This window comes from Lactuca virosa, chromosome 3 (assembly GCF_052849685.1).
Source record: "Lactuca virosa cultivar CGN04683 chromosome 3, Lactuca_virosa_CGN04683_v6, whole genome shotgun sequence".
Lineage (NCBI taxonomy): Eukaryota > Viridiplantae > Streptophyta > Magnoliopsida > Asterales > Asteraceae > Lactuca > Lactuca virosa.
Window position 1 is genome coordinate 116,623,251 of NC_136428.1, and position 14,013 is coordinate 116,637,263.

The following is a 14,013-nucleotide window of genomic DNA, read 5'->3' on the forward strand; positions in this document are numbered from 1 at the left end:
AGTAAATGTAATACATTGCTAAAATTACATAATATTTATTATAGAAAAACAAGACATGTACAACCGGTTGGATCCCTTTAAATGCTTGATTTGCCATCAATTCCTCCTAATTATCCGCCCCACTACCCCTGCAGTTCAATCAAGACACCTAATCAATCAAAAACTTCAACAATTAATTTCTTTCCTTGTTAAAGTTAGTTATTTTACAACTATATTTTTAGAAATACAAAGAAAAAAAAGTTAAAGGAGAATAAGGAAATACTGAATGGTAGAACCTTAGTTTCAAAATGATCCAAGTGGGTAACGTTAGCAAGAATAGAAAACAAAATTGAGCAGTCCAAACACAAACCCTGTTCTCATTCAGATTACGTAACTTAAATTAATATATATATATATATATATATATATATATATATATATATATATATATATATATATATATATATATATATAAGTTAAGATGATAAGGGCATTTATGTCTTTTTACACAAACAAGAGATCAAGAACAAGTTAATGGTCCTACCTTCTTGGGTTAGACAAAAACTTGCAATTTTTGTCACACTGACATCGGTCCCAAAATAGTTCTTCATGGGATTAAATGTTGATGCGAACACCAAAATGTCTCCTTCAGCTTGCTCTATAGCCTGTTCTTCACTTAGTCCCACAACAGAAAGAGGTGGAATGTTGACATGGCAAAATATAATTATATAAATTATTTTTATATTATATTTATGAAAAAAAAAGTTAAGTTCAAGATTGTTATACCAGAAAACGGTGTAAGGTATGTTGCTGTAGTCTGGCTTGCTAGGTTGGTTACAAAATACGGTTTTCTGTGTTCCATGAAAAAAATGGAAAATTACGTATTTTCCCTTTAATAATAATTAGTTATAAGGGTTTGAAAAATACATACAACAAATAAAGTCCCTTCCATCAGGGCAACAGGAGTGAGATTCATTCGATTTGTGACATCACCTATGGCCCAAATGCTAGAGACATTGGTGCGAGAAAACTCATCAACCTGTATTAAATATGGGAGATTTAAAATACTGAAAAAACGGAATTGGAATTGGTGATTCCATTCCATGATGGGGGCATTATAGTCTTTTAATGAATAAAGAAAAATGAATTAAATTCCTTCAACTGAACCCTAGGAGTGGTGAAAGTTATCAACATGGAATATGATGATATTGAATTCCATCCATTTGGCAACCAAACATACCATGGAATGGAATCTTGAATTCCAATTCCATCGGAATCCATGAATCCAGTTCCTCATATTCCAATTCTGTAGGGTATTAAGTAAAAGGCCTAAAGTGTTTTATAAGAATAGACCTTCACTGCTCTTGTTTTGTCAACTTCAACCCATACACTTTGCAAATTTAACCTTTTGGTATTAGGTACCCTTCCTGCAACAAAAAAAAGAAAAATGTATAAAACTTTAAATTTGAAATTAAATAAACAAGCAATTATTTCCCACTGTATAAAACAGATATACAAAATTACCAGTGGCAAAAAGACCAACATCTGCCATTAATTCTTCACCATGATCTGTAATAACTTTTATTCCATCTTCCGTTTTCTCCAACTGAAAAGTATGCATCCATTTTTTTAAATGAAATTAAAGAAAAATAAGGCAAATTGCACTGTACTTTCAGTCTTGTTTGATTTGTTTTTTAGTTGAAATTTATGGTGGATGAAACTTTTCCTTACCTGTAAAATATGATTACAAGTCGGCTGAACAACATCTGTAGAATCAAGTCTTAAGAGAATTAGAAACCCTCGTTGGAGTCAAATGCTGCCGACTCTCTTTATGGCATCCCCAATGAAAGATTTTTCAAAAACTTAACTGAAAATCCTCTTTGCAGTTTGCATTGGGGTTAGCATGACATCGAATAAAAAAACCCATCCTTTGGGAAAATTGTTTTTTCATAACAAAAAAAAAAAGAATTCTTTACTGGTTTTTCATTTTTACCACCTGCCTTGTTTAATTTTGAGTTTGAAGCTTGATTACACTTTAACCACTTCACAGACACTAATTAAGGCTACTTTAATTCTCATTAGCTGGATTGAAATGGTGTAATATTTATTGCTTTTTATCATATTAGATAATCACATAAATGATGGAAAAGCTTTGGAAATTTGTTTCTGTGATGGTTCTTGATTATATATGCAGTTTTGGTATAGATCTGGGGGAGGGGAATTTAGGTTAGTTTCTCCTATTTTTTGCTTATAAGTACTATGACGCATTTATTATTTTATAATAATTCATTCAGATAAACCATTTAGTTTTTTTTTCAATAAAAAACAAACATTGAACGGAAAATTTGGTATGTGGCTACATAAGTATAAAGTACTACCTTCAGATTATAGATTCTTTTATTATGATAGATAGATAAGTATTTGTTATTTGTTTAGCAAGTAATTAATGGTATGTTGATAGATTGTAAACTGATTACTCAATTGTAATACAAAACAATATTAAGGTGATCGGTCACTCGAGTAGTTTATAACATAGTGACAAGTATTGAAGAAGATTAAATTCTGTTAGGCTTAGAGTTTACCTGTAAAATATGATCTGTAGATTAATTCTTTCAGGCTTGTTTGATTTGTTTTTTAGTTGAAATTTATGGTGGATGAAACTTTTCCTTACCGGTAAAATATGATCTGTAGGGGTTTCTGTACCGTTGCCTTTTGAAAAGAAACCAGAAGATCATAGTGTAAATACCTGATCATGCCATCATTGACAGTTCCACGAACCAATCCTGCATATTTTGTGACTTTAGGACAATCTTGGGAAGCCACTACCTACATTGGGAGTAGAAGGTTTTAAGTGTTGTTTCGTTTTGTTTTTAATTAAAAAACATTATTTTTCTATTCAGCATCGCTTTAGACAGAGGGTAAAATGGCCTTTTTTTTTCTTTGTTCAATTTTCATACAGAACTTACTCGAGACAAACATCATTTATTTACTCCATGATGAAAAAGAGAAACATGGCCTTAACATATTGGGTGTTTCTTTTTTCACTTAATACCAAAAGAAGAACTTAATAGAGGAAGCCCGAGAAAGAAGTCTTTCCCCATTAAGTCCTTAACCTGTTACAAGTTTGCCCTCTTTTCGTTTTTCCTTATGTTTCCCCACATACGTCTCAATTTTTTTCTTTTTTTAAAAATCTATCCAGACGACAATTGATGGAAAAAAACAGAGTGTAATATGTGGTGCTGAAGACTCAAGAGAGAAGGTTTATGAATTGTACAACAGGTATTAAGGGACTCCATTCTTCTCCATTTTTTTTGGGTGGGTGACATCTATTCCATATATAATTATCGATGTGTCACTCACTAATGGTATTTTGCAACTAATATCATCCAAAAGAACTGTGTTTCTACCACGCATCTGCATCACAATTTACTATTAGTTAGATAGATACTTCTACAAAAATGGTTATTGAATACACATTAAGGTGCTGTTTGTTTCTTTTCTACTTAAAACCATACTGGATGTTCATTCACTTCATTGATTCTTTCAAATCTCCCTTGCACATCAAAGAATCAATGAACATCAATGATGATACTTCCTCCAGATGGAGCCTAATCATAACTTGGATCAAAGTTGATTTCCCACCACATGTTCTACCAACAACACCGATATTTTGCCCCCCTTGGATCTAAGTAATCCCCTTGAGCACGAGAGGCATGTTTGGGAGATATCTAACCTGTCCACAAGTAAACATTCAAGTTCAAGTTAACAAATATGAATTGGAAATGTTGAATCATGATGATAAAATATGTTGGTTACCTACAAGCAAGTCTCTGAGCTCCAAATTGCCATAAGTGGGCCAATTTGGAGGAGGTGGGCCATCTTTCTTCATCCATTCTGCTTCTGATGGTATGTTAGTGAACTGATTTATCCTTCCAACTGAAACCATCCCATTTTCAATGAAGCAACTCATATATAAAGACCAAAATAGTAGACCATGGAGCGACAATCCATATGAGAGTAACAATCCAACGCCCTCTATGTTCAACTCATATAGGTGAGAATGTACATGGTTGAATGACGTTACTAGGTAAGATGCAATGAAAACAGTGGACACACAAAGAAATAAGCTTCCCACAAACTCCATACAGACCCTGACCATCGATTTGACCAATTGTGGAAATTCATTCTTAGAGAAAAACCCTAGAGAACTAAAATACACGGGAGAAGAGAAAAGAGATAACAATGAAAACTTACAATGATAAAAAATAGTTTTTTTGGATTATCGACATGTTTGTGAATGTCCTGCGAAGGATGGGGGTTCTTAGTTCTCAAGGAATATCCAAATCACACACATAAACACAAATCGTCGCAGTCGTCGGCGAGGAAAGGTGCGACTGAGATTGTCGGCTGAAGAGTTAAGGTGGGCGGAGGTCGCCGATCACGTTGCAGAGCAGTCGTCGTGAGGACTTGAGAGTCTTGATAGCTATAAGATTATGAGTGGCAGCAAATTCTTGAAAAAATCCCTAGCTCTGGTCACGATTTTGTTACAGGCTTAAGAACGAGCAATTTTGTTATAGGCTAAGAACGCGCGTTTGAAAAATTATAAAGCTACATCTCCACACGACACCCGTTTTAAAATAGGTGCCTTCCGTGTTTTTAATTTTTTTGTTGGACACTAATTTTAGGGCACGCACAAATACGTGTCCTCTATCCTTCAAAATTTGGAAAACTGACATTATTTTTAGGAAACGCAAAAAATGCGTATCATAAATCAGTGCGTGTCATTGTTTACGTGTCATTAAATGGTTGTTTTCTAGTAGTGACATCAGATTCCTTCAATATTCCTAAGGGAGGGTGGAAGGATTCCAATTCAGTTCCATTCTTTATTTTTCAAAATACCAAAATACCCTCATATTCCAAATTCTCTAATAGTTGTTTCAACACCTTATTTTCCATGTCCAGAATAAGACTTTGTTGATATAGAAATTCCATCTGAACAGATAGCTCAGAACATTGTATATTCTTGTAGGCAACCTATAAATTACCGAAAGTAAAAAAGGGTTGGTGTGTTGATACATTAGGTTAGGTTCTTTTGGCTTAATCCATTAAGTAAAAAAGAAACAACCATCAACCATGTATAGTTGCCTAAATGTAATGCTTAACCAATGGAGCCTATTAAGTGTATTAATGTGGGACAGGGGTATTATTGTAGTTTTATACCTGAGAAGCTACAAAAGCACACTCCATAATGCCAACATCGCCTCATAAGCCACGAAGAAAACTATATGGAAGTTTAACCGTTACATATGCATGTAAAATTAATAAATTCTCTATCTGGATAAAGTGTTGTATAAACAAAATCTATTTTTTTCTAGACCAAAAAAACCATTTGAATGACAGTAAATGAACGTTTACCCTTACATTCCAAATAACAAATTTTCCAAAATACATCAATTTAATCCTTATACGGATTACCATTGATGAGTGTTATTGGATGAAGTTTCAGTCCGTTGCATATACAATTCCTCCTGTTGCTATCTGAAATATGTGTTTTTTTGTAAAGGAAACCAAATTACCCAACTTGGTTTTTTCATATAAATTATTAAATATGTAACATAAAACTAAAATCAACTTCCCCAAAATTATATAAAAAATAGTCCAATGTTGAGTATGAGATTCAAATTCTTATATATATATATATATATATATATATATATATATATATATATATATATATATATATAATTTGTGTGATTTATTTAGCAAGTCCATGACATTAAGGTCTAAAAATGAATGGAATAGCAACATACTTTCAGTTATTCGTGTATTAGCATTCTACTTTCATTTCTCTATATTCCAGCTTTATACTTTCAAACTTTTTGCAATACTCATGTCAATTGTTGTACCCTAAGTTCTAATAATTCACTTTTAAAAAAGTTAAATTCAGATTATAAAAAACTTTTGAAATTACTTTATTAAAAGAAGACAAATGGTTTTACCATAGTTCCTGCAGCCCGTGAAAACATGTCGCCTAAGGTATAGTTGATCTAGTTCCTTGAAAGCTTCACACTCTTAGATGGAACATGAGAAATACAAAATATCTTTTATCTTCATCTTTTATGTCCCATAACAAAGGCAAGATGAATGTTTTGTCATGGCCCTGATTTTTCAAGGCCATAGTCATGTTTAATATTTACTTTAGACACAATGTTTTTCTAGAAACTCCACATCAATCGTCAATCATCTTCAAGAAACATGAAAATTTTCAACATCCATTTGAGAATAAATGATAAACTCAACATCAATCATATTAAAGAAAACAGGAAAGAAGAGTATCATATCTAGCATAATCATACAATTTAAAAACACAGTAAGCCATGAAGTTTTTTTTTTTTTTTCAGATTCACCTTGTTTTTAGGAAAATAGACATTGTTGATGGTCGTTTACTCGGTTTTCCCACTGAAGGTGCTTGCAATCAATCGAAAGTTGCCATGATCAAATGGTTGAAACCGAAGAAAGAGAAATGTTTTGTGCCAATACATGTGTCGCCATATGATTTAGAAGAAAAGAAAGAACGATTAAACAAACAAACTTTGTAACGTCCCAAAAATAAGACACACAAATTTCATTTTTAATGTAAATAAAAAGTTAGTTCAAAACATTGTCTTATAACCCAAATAGACCAAAGTATGTCTCTACATCATATCATATCAGAGTAAATCTCAAAATGCGAAAAAAGGTGGTGTGTGCTTAGCAATCATTCCGGGCTCTACCCTTTCGATCCTAAAGTACCTGAAACATAAACTAAAAACCGTAAGCCAAAGCTTAGTGAGTTCCTCAAAATACCACATACCATACATAAATAAACACATACTGGGCCCCCACCCCACATTGGGCCTCGCTCAACCTCGAGTCCCACCCGGTCTCGAGCCTCACCCGACATCGACCCCCACTCGGATTACAGATCTTTCAATCATTAGGCCCCTCCAGACAGCAGGACCCGCCCAGTATACATAATAAACATATAAACATATAATCATGCTAACACATGCGATAATCACAAAAACAATAGCATACAATACAGTCATCAGTCCTCGCCCGACATCGAGCCTCGCTCGGTATACATACCAGCACATAACACATGCAAGAGTCAAGAATACATCTAGCATCCGATCATAATAATCATGGACCGAAATTAGTGCCTTCAACCCGCTAAACACAGTGAGGAAACTCACCTCAAACTGCCGAATCTCACAGATAAATCTCTGACTGTTGGCCCGCTAAAATCCCCGCGCTATAATCACAAAATAACATCCAATTAATAATTGGATCCCGACTCACACTAAGAGTCCAAACAAGGGTAAAAGACCTTTTTACCCTTTCCCTAACTTAACCCAAGGACAATGCCTAAACCAACTATCCAAGAGGCCCAAAATCCAAATAAATCACCCAAAACCCAAATATGGCCCAATTTTCCAAATTGGGCCCAAATCCCTTCATGGGCCTTTAACCACAGGAGTCCAATGAAATGGCATCAGCCTAAAAAATAGATCTGTGATGGCCCAACAAGGCCCAAGACTACTAAGGTCCAACATGGGTCCAATACCAAGAAGCCCTCTATTCCGAAGCCCAGTGCTGAGTACGCAGGGCGTACTCGCTTTGGGGATTCTACGCGCAGCGTACCAGCTTGTACGCCCAGCGTACTCTCCAACTTGGCCAACTTCCATCATTAAGCTCTTATTCGGTTAAGACTTCCACCCAATACTCAGACCTGATTTCCTTAAGGTGGTTTATTGTAACGTCCGCAGATTCGGGCTAGTCAATTTAGAGACAATAAGCGTCAAAAATGACTTTTTGATAGAAGATTATTTAGAATAAATAATCTTAACTAACTTATAGTATATGTCACAAGGGTTCCGTACATATAAATTGTTGGATTAGATGTCTAAGCCCATAACTATTATTGGTATGTATTCGACCCGAGAGTAGCATGGTCCATTTGGGTTGCATGGCATCTGCACAATTGGATAGACAAATGAGAAAAGGTTATTTATGATTTATATTAATATATTATAAGTTCTAATATATTAATATTAAATCGTATTATTTAATTAGTATTGATCAAGAATTAATTTGGAATTAATTTTGTGATCAAAAGAGACTAGTTAAATATATGGGGATTGATTATGTAAATCATTCATTCTTATATATGTGGGCTTGTGATCCATTTTCCTTCATGTTAGGCTTAACCCATGGATACTCCATGGAGGTTAAAACCAATGGATCATGAAGGAAATGGAAAGTCATGGGTTTACATGGTGTAACCCTAATGAGCCACACTATATAAAGGACCCCATGGTTCATGAAATGGTGGCTAGTGCATACACAAAAGAGGGCAGCCGAATTTCATAAAGGGTGAACCAAATAAACTTCTCTTAAGTTATTCTAATTGTTGGTGGTCTTGTGTGAACCATTTTGTGACATCCCCAAAATCACGGCCAGAAAAGACCGGTTTCATTTATGCTTTTAAATAAAATCAGAGTAATCCTTTGATTAAAAGAGTTGCGGAATTTGTTATCAAAACAAAATATGATAAGAATTTATCAAAGCATTTCATAAAGAAATGTATTTTTCATTATATAACAAAACCTCGGGATTTCATGTTCCGATACAGATCAAAAGCATAAACAATACAAAATAGACCTTACAACAGTTGCATATAACTACTGGTCTATAATCCAAAAATATCTTGACAATGTTATCCAACTTATGCTCTCGTGCCACTACCTGTAATACAAAGAAAAACTGAGTGGGTCAGGCTTGGGAGCCTGGTGAGCATATAGGGTTTTCAACCCACAATAAATAATTATATTTAATTTCACCAACCAACAATAACCCGATTACCCATTCACGTTATCCTCACTTTACGTCCCTATGACAACAACTATTACAAGGGACCTAATCTAGGATTTTCATCGGGACAGACATTACTGCAAAGGGGTTTTCTTGACAATAGATGTCCTAAAGGCAACCATGAGGGGGATAGAGTACACCGGTGAACACATCGTTCACAACACCTACAGGTTATGAGCCTGCTAGCGTTCCACTGGACTGTCTAGAAAGAATCCGTGGTCGTCATCCATACTCCACTAGATGACTAGATCAACAACAACATCGAGGCCTCTCATCATTTTATTTCATCACACACCAACTGTCTACCCATGTTTTACCCAACATATTAGTAGATAAAATATATACATTTATATACAGCTTAAAACCTGTACAAAACATCCATTCAACAACTTGTTCACATAAACAAATAATATATAAGCACATAACACGTATTTTATAAAGAATAATTCATATCTATGTGTTAGAAGAAAACGAATATACACTCACTTGATCAGAAGATAATCGGACAGCACTACGGCTCTAAATGTAGTATTCTTCGGTGAAACCGGGATGCTTTCTTGAAAACCGGGCTTCTTGCGGACAGAGCTTCGGCTCGGAAACTCTTTTCTTCTCGGGATCTTCGGGGCTTCGGGACTCGCTTCGGGTCTCGGTATGATACCGGGGCTTCGGGGGTATAAAATAGGGCTTAGAGAGAGTATCGGGAGTGGGAGAATAAGGGAGGAGCAACCAAAATCGGCTGACCCTTGATTTCTATTTATAGGGTGAAATTTCTACACTCACGTCGTGAGTTTCTAATGCTCACGTCGTGACCTCAGTAGGTCACTGCATGCGTCACTCGTCTACTTACTCTGTAAGGCGTCAGGTCTGTGCTCACGTCGTGACCACTATGCTCACGTCGTGAGTTCTGACACAGCCTCGATTTTTGTGTTCCGAACTTCAGAAATTCATATCTTTCGCATACGAGCTCCGTTTTCGACGTTCTTTATATGTACGCGTAGGTGCGATTATGCTCTACAACTCTCGTTTAGACTCCGTTGTCTAATTTTGACTTTATTTTTATTATATTATTTTAGTAGGCCGGGACAGGAAAACTCTGTTAGAAATTCATAACTTCTTCATCCGACGTCCGTTTTCGTCTGTCTTTTTACCGTTGCACTACTATTGACGAGATCTTCGATTCTCGTTTAGATTGTTTCGGCTAGAAATCACTCGATCTCAATTTCGAGATTTGGGCTGCATAATGCTAAGTCGAAACTTCGAAAAATCATAACTTCCTCATACGAAGTCAGATTTAGACTTTCTTTTTATGCACGCTCTCGGGTTAACTTATTCTACGAATTTCGTTTAGATCACTAAGGCTAGATATCGCTCTATCTTAAATTCATATTTTACGTCACTCAGCGTTGTGCCGCTTCTGTCGCGAAACTTCGACAGGTCTGAACTTCTTCGTTATAACTCAGATTTCGGCATTCTTTATATATTCGGAAACCTCGTCACGACCACTACCACATCCTTCATAGATATCGGTTTTATCTAACATTTCATTTTGACGCTTATTTTTATCCTTAATTCATTTAAGTCATACAATTAAGCACAAAACACATAATACTCAAATAATACATTTTTATTATTTCAAGACGGGTTACAAAGGTTAACCTAGACTATTACATCAACATTAATGCCTAGCCTAGAAACACGGGCGTTACAATTCTCTCTACCTTAGAATGATTCCGTCCCCGAAATCACACATCAACAAACAAATGCGGATAGCGACTCATCATGTCACTCTCCGTTTCCCAGGTGAGATTTGGCCCATTCGTATGTTTCCAACGGACAAGCACCAATTCGACCATCTTGCGTCGTAATTTCTTAGTCTTTCGGTCAACTATTGCCTCGGGTTCTTCAATCAACCTCTTGTTCTCATCCAATCTTAACTCAGAAATTGGAATTATGTCGGGAACTTCTCCCGTGAACTTCCTCAAATAACACACATGAAAAGTGTTATAAATACCATTCAGTTCTTCTGGTAGTTCTAGCTTGTAAGCTTGGTTCCCAATCCTCTGAAGAACTTTAAACGGTCCAATAAACCTTGGACTTAACTTTCCCCTTTTTCCAAATCTTATAAGTCCCTTCCACGGCGAGACTTTAAGCAAAACCGAATCTCCAACTTCAAAAGTCATCGGTCTTCGCTTGTTGTCAGCATAGCTCTTTTGACGATCCTGAGCTGCTAACATTCTCTCCCTAATCACTTTCAACTTTTCAGCAGTTTGATGGACTATCTCTGGTCCCATAAACTGCTTTTCCCCAGCCTCAAGCCAACAAGACGGCGTACGACACTTCTGTCCGTACAAAGCTTGATAAGGTGCCATCTTTATGCTTGAGTGGAAACTATTATTGTAGGAAAATTCTACCAAAGGTAAATGTTCATCCCAGTTACCTTGGAATTCCAGGGTACATGCTCTCAGCATATCTTCAAGCGTTTGTATCGTCTGTTCGCTATGACCATCAGTGTGTGGATGGTAAGCTGTACTCAAACACAACTTGGTACCCAATTCCTCTTGTAGACTTTTCCAAAATCGCGAGGTGAAACGGCTGTCACGATCTGACACAATCGTTAATGGAACACCGTGAAGCCTCATAATTTCCTTCACTTAAGAATTCGCAAGCTTATCCATATACTATTTCTCATTGGCTGGTATGAAGTGCGCACTCTTAGTGAAGCGATCAACGACCACCCAAATCATGTCGTGGCCATTCTTTGTTCTGGGCAGTTTAGTGACAAGATCCATAGCAATGTCTTCCCATTTACCCATAGGCACAGGTAAAGGTTCTAAACTCCCGTATGGTTTCTGATGTTGTGCCTTGACCCGCGCACATGTCACACACTCCGCCACGTACTTTGCAATATCAAGCTTCATCGTCGGCCACCAGTAATAGGGTTTCAGGTCCCTATACATTTTAGTGCTGCCAGGATGAATTGAGTACATGGTTTTGTGAGCTTCTTCCATCAGAAGATCTCTTATTCCTCCTAACTTAGGTACCCAAATACGGTCTTGGAATACCTTCGGTCCATGACCGTTTGTACCAAACACTAACGTTTTGCCCAAACGTTCTTCCTTTCGGTCATTCTTCTCAGAAGCTTCTTCTTGAGCTTTCTTTATACTCTCCACAATTGTCGAGACAACTTCTATTCTCAACGCTCTTGGCCTTTTTCTTTCAAGATTGACTTTCCGACTGAGAGCATCAGCGATAACATTTGCTTTACCAGGGTGGTAAAGTATCTCACAGTCGTAGTCCTTAAGTAACTCTAGCCAGCGTCGTTGCCTCATATTCAATTCTTTCTGATTAAAGAGATATTGGAGACTCTTATGATCAGTGAAAAGTTTGCACTTCGAGCCATAGAGGTAATGCCTCCATATCTTTAGAGAAAATACTACTGCTGCCAACTCCAAATCATGAGTGGGGTAGTTCTTTTCATGCTCTTTCAGCTATCGAGACGCACATGCCATCACCTTTTCTCTTTGGGTCAAAACACAACCCAACCCAACACCAGACGCTTTGTTATAGATAGCGAAGTCTTCAACTCCATCGGGTAGAGAAAGAATCGGTGCTTCACATAGCTTCTTCTTTAGCAACTCGAATGCTTCTTTGTGTTTATCACTCCAAGCATAAGTAGCTCTCTTGTGGGTCAAAGCTGTTAGTGGAGTAGCGATCGAAGAAAAGCCTTGGATAAACCTTCGGTAATATCCGGCTAATCCTAAAAATCTTCGGATCTCTGTGGGACTTTTTGGTTGTTCCCACTTCATCACAGCTTCGATCTTTGCTGGATCAACCATTATCCCTTCTTGGTTGACCACGTGACCCAAGAATTGGACTTCTCGAATCCAAAAATCACATTTGGAGAACTTCGCATACAACTTCTCTTTCTTCAAGACTTCTAACACTTCGCGCAAGTGTATGTCATGCTCCTCTTGGCTTTTTGAGTAAATCAGAATGTCATCTATGAACACTATCACAGATTTATCAAGGAACGGTTTACAAACCCCGTTCATTAAATCCATGAATGTTGCTGGAGCATTGGTTAGTCCAAACGACATAACCAAAAACTCGTAGTGTCCATATCGTGTTCTGAATGCAGTCTTCTCGATATCCTGCTCTCTCACCTTCAGCTGATGATATCCTGACCTTAGGTCGATCTTTGAAAAATAACTTGAACCTTGAAGTTGATCGAACAGGTCATCAATCCTTGGCAACGGATATCTATTCTTTATCGTTGCCTTATTCAGCTCTATGTAATCAATGCACATTCTCATACTCACGTCTTTCTTTTTCACGAATAACACCGGAGCTCCCCAGGGTGATGAACTAGGTCTTATGAAACCTTTGTCCAATAACTCCTGAAGTTGCATCATCAGCTCTTTCATCTCCGTTGTTGCTAATCGGTAAGGTGCTTTTGCTATTGGCGTCGTCCCTGGTAACAAGTCTATTCTGAACTCCACTTGTCTATCAGGCGGTAATCCGGGAAGATCTTCAGGAATATTTCCGGATAATCACACACGATAGGAATGCTCTGCATCTCCTTTTTCTCCTTCTTAGCATCGATCACGAATGCCAAATACGATGTACATCCTTTGGCCAAACACTTTCTGGCTTTCATTAGAGAAATGATTCCAGAATTTACTCTGCGTTTGTCCCCATACACCATAAATGACTCTTTCCCTGGCGGGTTTACTTTTACTATCTTCTTCTTGCATAATATATCAGCATCATTGGCGCTAATCCAATCCATTCCCAGCACGATGTCGAAACCGTTTAGTTTGATAGGCAATAATTCCTCGTGGAACTTATTCCCATTCAAGTCAATTAAGATGTTTTTCATACGATGGCTAACAGGTATAAACTTGCCACTAGCAACTTCGACTAATAAAGCATTATCTAGTCTATCGACAGGCAAAGCTAGTTTTCTACCAAATTCATGCAAACTAAAGGAGTAGTTGGCTCCAGAATCAAATAAAATTTGGGCAGGCAATTCGTTTACGAGAAAGGCACCTGAAGCGACATCAGCTTCTTCTTTAGCAGCTTCCAGTGTCATCTGAAAGGCTCTCGCCTTCGGCTTTGGTG

The 14,013-nt window shown here is 36.9% G+C and overlaps 2 long non-coding RNA genes across 2 annotated transcripts; both read right to left on the reverse strand.

The window, feature by feature from the left end:
- Positions 1 to 24: 24 nt before the first annotated feature.
- Positions 25 to 1,020, reverse strand: LOC145162561 (uncharacterized). Its single transcript, XR_013739177.1, has 5 exons — positions 911 to 1,020; positions 766 to 830; positions 524 to 644; positions 276 to 350; positions 25 to 128 (listed from the first exon to the last, which is right to left on the reverse strand). It is a non-coding gene; the product is annotated as an uncharacterized LOC145162561 (long non-coding RNA).
- Positions 1,021 to 1,330: 310 nt separating this feature from the next.
- LOC145162562 (uncharacterized) lies at positions 1,331 to 2,242 on the reverse strand. The gene is made up of 3 exons (XR_013739178.1): positions 1,711 to 2,242; positions 1,504 to 1,585; positions 1,331 to 1,406 (listed from the first exon to the last, which is right to left on the reverse strand). It is a non-coding gene; the product is annotated as an uncharacterized LOC145162562 (long non-coding RNA).
- Positions 2,243 to 14,013: the final 11,771 nt, after the last annotated feature.